Below are 5,000 nucleotides of genomic sequence, written 5' to 3'. Positions count from 1 at the left end.
GATTTTGGCCTGTCGAGACACGGTGCACCTACTAACGTGATGGTGGTGTTTTGGACCACCAGGAAAAAAACGACAAAATCGAAAGAAGGCAAAAAGTAGGTGAAAATTTAAGCCTCTCTCGATTTTGTACTTAGAAAAAATCCCAGCCGAAAACTCCAATCCCATTGAAATGCATTGGAAGGACGAGTGGGGAAATTTTTCTAAGTGTCTGATCGAGAGAAGGTAAAATGAGGTGATTTTTAGCCTCTCTCGATTTTGTACTTGGAAAAATCGAGAGAAGGCAAAAAGAGGTGCTTTTTAGCCTCTCTCGATTTTGTACTTAGAAAAAATCCCAGAAATTTTTTTTTCCCCGTTTTTTTTTCTAAGTGTCTGATCGAGAGAAGGCAAAAAGAGGGGATTTTTAGCCTCTCTCGATTTTGTACTTAGAAAAAATCCCAGAAATTTTTTTTTTCCCCGTTTTTTTTTCTAAGTGTCTGATCGAGAGAAGGTAAAAAGAGGGGATTTTTAGCCTCTCTCGATTTTGTACTTGGAAAAATCGAGAGAAGGCAAAAAGAGGTGCTTTTTAGCCTCTCTCGATTTTGTACTTAGAAAAAATCCCAGAAATTTTTTTTTTCCCCGTTTTTTTTCTAAGTGTCTGATCGAGAGAAGGTAAAAAGAGGGGATTTTTAGCCTCTCTCGATTTTGTACTTGGAAAAAATCGAGAGAAGGCAAAAAGAGGTGCTTTTTAGCCTCTCTCGATTTTGTACTTAGAAAAAATCCCAGAATTTTTTTTTTTTTCCCCCGTTTTTTTTCTAAGTGTCTGATCGAGAGAAGGTAAAAAGAGGGGATTTTTAGCCTCTCTCGATTTTGTACTTGGAAAAATCGAGAGAAGGTAAAAAGAGGTGCTTTTTAGCCTCTTTCGATTGGGTACTTAGAAAAAATCCCCCACTTCCCCTGTGACTTTGCAGGGTGCGCCCTGGCCATGCTGGGTGCCTGCTGGCACCCCGGGGCTCGGCTGGAACGCGGCGGGACTTGCTGCACTCCAGCCTGGGTGTGATTTTTGCTCATTTTCATGACTTTTTCCCCGACTTTCCCCACTTACCCTGTGACTTTGCGGGGTGCGTCCTGGCCATGCTGGGTGCCTGCTGGCACCCCCGGGCTCGGCTGGAACGCGGCGGGACTTGCTGCACTCCAGCCTGGGTGTGATTTTTGATCATTTTCATGACTTTTTCCCCAACTTTCCCCACCTTTCCCCACTTCCCCTGTGACTTTGCTGGGTGCGTCCTGGCCATGCTGGGTGCCTCCAGGCACCCCTGGGCTCGGCTGGAACGCGGCAGGACTTGCTGCACTCCAGCCTGGGTGTGATTTTTGATCATTTTCGCGACTTTTCCCCAGACTTTCCCCACTTCCCCTGTGACTTTGCTGGGTGCGCCCTGGCCACGCTGGGTGCCTCCTGGCACCCCTGGACTCGGCTGGAACGCGGCGGGACTTGCTGCACTCCAGCCTGGGTGTGATTTTTGATCATTTTCATGACTTTTTCCCCAACTTTCCCCACTTCCCCTGTGACTTTGCTGGGTGCGCCCTGGCCATGCTGGGTGCCTCCTGGCACCCCTGGGCTCGGCTGGAACGCGGCGGGACTTGCTGCACTCCAGCCTGGGTGTGATTTTTGCTCATTTTCACGACTTTCCCCCCAGACTTTCCCCACTTCCCCTGTGACTTTGCTGGGTGCGCCCTGGCCACGCTGGGTGCCTCCTGGCACCCCTGTGCTCGGCTGGAACGCGGCAGGACTTGCTGCACGCCAGCCTGGGTGTGATTTTTGACCATTTTCACGACCTTTTCCAGACTTTCCCCACTTTTCTACCCCACTTCCCCTGTGACTTTGCTGCATGCGTCCTGGCCACGCTGGGCACCTCTTGGCACCCCTGGACTTGGGTGGAACGCGGCGGGACTTGTGGCACTCAAATGTGGGTGTGATAAGGAAAAAAACTAGCCGTCAACGGCAAATTTTTAAAATCGGTCTCCAAACTAGGGCACGCGGGCCGAAGCGGTACGCCGGAATCCGGCCCCCGGATTTTTGTGGATTTTTATTATTTCTTTGGACATGTCGTGCATCCCTGGACTCGGGTGGGCGGCTGCGGGACTTGTGGGACTCGAACCTGGGTGTCATTTTGGACCATTTTTCGGGACTTTTGCCTACTTTTCCCACTTTTCCCCCCCACTCACAGTGTGACTTTGCTGGGGGCGCTTTGGACATGCCGGGCACCCTTGGACTCGGGTCACCTGCTGCGGGACTTGTGGCACTCAAACCTGGGTGTCACCTGGGTGTGATTTTGGACCATTTTCGGGACTTTTGCCTACATTTCTGAATTTCCTCCCCCACTCACAGTGTGACTTTGCTGGGAGCCTTGTGGACACGTCGGGCATCCCTGGACTCGGGTGACCGGCTGCGGGACTTGTGGCACTCAAACCTGGGTGTGCTTTTAGAACATTTTGGGGATTTTTGCACACTTTCCCAACTTTTCTTCCCCACTCACAGTGTGACTTTGCTGGGGGGCGCTTTGTACATGTCGGGCACCCTTGTACTCGGGTGACCGGCTGCGGGACTTGCTGCACTCAAACCTGGGTGTGATTTTAGAACATTTTGGGGATTTTTGCACACTTTCCCAACTTTTCTTCCCCACTCACAGTGTGACTTTGCTGGGGGGCGCTTTGTACATGTCGGGCATCCCTGGACTCGGGTGACCTGCTGTGGGACATGTGGCACTCAAACCTGGGTGTGATTTTAGAACATTTTGGGGATTTTTGCACACTTTCCCAACTTTTCTTCCCCACTCACAGTGTGACTTTGCTGGGGGGCGCTTTGTACATGTCGGGCACCTGGACTCGGGTGACCTGCTGCGGGACATGTGGCACTCAAACCAGGGTGTGATTTTGGATCGTTCAGGACATTTCCTGGCCGCATGCCCCAAAGGGCCTCACATACCCCGGGGACACGCGCTGGACACCCCGGGTAGCACAAAATATGCCGTTCTGTTTAAAAAGCCCGTCTATTGCTGTCCTAAGACACATGTGCAACAGCCCGGGGTTTATTTCCCTTCATAAGTAGGGTTTCTCTCTATAGTGCACACTTGGGAAAAAATGCATTTCTTTAGGGGTGCAATTGCGGCCGGAGTCCACGGGAGGGCTCCAATTCCCCGCTGCTGTCCTCTTGCAGTGTAAGAGGGTTGCTGTTTTCTGTCTGGAAATAGGGCCCCAAAAGGCATCCAGGGCCCCTAATGACAGTAATTTATGGCTCCAAAAGGCATCACATTGCCCGGGAAGACCTGACGGACGCCTCGGCGTCACCGAAATACTACAAACTGTTTAAAATGGGGCCCCCAAAAGGCCTGGAAATGATGCCTTTAATGCTGGAAAATAATGCTTTTTTTTTTTTTTTATAGGTGCAATTGCGGCCGGAGTCCACGGGAGGGCTCCAATTCCCCGCTGCTGTCCTCTTGCAGTGTAAGAGGGTTGCTGTTTTCTGTCTGAAAATAGGGCCCCAAAAGGCATCCAGGGCCCCTAATTAACAGTAATTTATGGCCCCAAAAGGCCTCACATTGCCCGGGAAGACCTGACGGACGCCTCGGCGTCACCGAAATACTACAAACTGTTTAAAATGGGGCCCCAAAAGGCCTGGAAATGATGCCTTTAATGCTGGAAAATAATGCTTTTTTTTTTTTTTTTTTTTTTTTTTTAATAGGTGCAAGTGCGGCCAGAGTCCACGGGAGGGCTCCAATTCCCCGCTGTCCTCTTGCAGTGTAAGAGGGTTGCTGTTTTCTGTCTGAAAATAGGGCCCCAAAAGGCATCCAGGGCCCCTAATTAACAGTAATTTATGGCCCCAAAAGGCCTCACATTGCCCGGGAACACCTGACGGACGCCTCGGCGTCACCGAAATACTACAAACTGTTTAAAATGGGGCCCCAAAAGGCCTGGAAATGATGCCTTTAATGCTGGAAAATAATGCATTTTTTTTTTTTTTTATAGGTGCAATTGCGGCCAGAGTCCACGGGAGGGCTTCAATTCCCCGCTGTCCTCTTGCAGTGTAAGAGGGTTGCTGTTTTCTGTCTGAAAATAGGGCCCCAAAAGGCATCCAGGGCCCCCAATTAACAGTAATTTATGGCCCCAAAAGGCCTCACATTGCCCGGGAACACCTGACGGACGCCTCGGCGTCACCGAAATACTACAAACTGTTTAAAATGGGGCCCCAAAAGGCCTGGAAATGATGCCTTTAATCCTGGGTGCATTTAGGGCCGGAGTCCACAGGAGGGCTCCGGTCCCCCACTCTTTTTGATGACCTATGGCCCCCAAAAGGCCTCGCATTCGACCGGGAAGACCTGATGGACTCCTCGGCGTCACCGAAATACGCCAAACTGTCTGAAAATAGGGCCTCTAATGACATCACTTGGCCCGTTTTTTAGGTTTCACCTGCGGGGATTAAATGCTCGTTCCCAAGCACGACGCCGCATTTTCTCCACAGAGTGCTGGTACCCTAAAATGACTTCCAGCTTGGAGAGGGACTAAATTTGACCTCCTGACCCCGGCGGGGAACCAAGGGTGGTCGGCCTTCTTAAAGGGCCAGGCACCTAGACACTTAGGCAAATTCACGACTTTTTTTGGGTGACTTCCAGCAAGGAGAGGGACTAATTTATGGCTACTCCCGCTTTTACCCCAGCTTTACACTTAGGCAAATTCACGCCTTTTTTTTTCGGGGACTTCCAGCAAGGAGAGGGACTAAATTTGACCTCCTGACCCAGGTGGGGAACCAAGGGTGGTCGGCCTTCTTAAAGGGCCAGGCACCTAGACACTTAGGCAAATTCACGACTTTTTTTGGGTGACTTCCAGCAAGGAGAGGGACTAATTTTGACCTCCTGACCCCGGCGGGGAACCAAGGCAGGTCGGCCTTCTTAAAGGGCAGGGCACCTAGACACTTAGGCAAATTCACGACTTTTTTTGGGTGACTTCCAGCAAGGAGAGGGACTAAT

Source organism: Entelurus aequoreus, unplaced genomic scaffold (genome assembly GCF_033978785.1).
Source record: "Entelurus aequoreus isolate RoL-2023_Sb unplaced genomic scaffold, RoL_Eaeq_v1.1 HiC_scaffold_44, whole genome shotgun sequence".
Lineage (NCBI taxonomy): Eukaryota > Metazoa > Chordata > Actinopteri > Syngnathiformes > Syngnathidae > Entelurus > Entelurus aequoreus.
The sequence above is the reverse complement of the archived record's forward strand: the minus strand, read 5'-3'. Positions refer to the sequence as shown.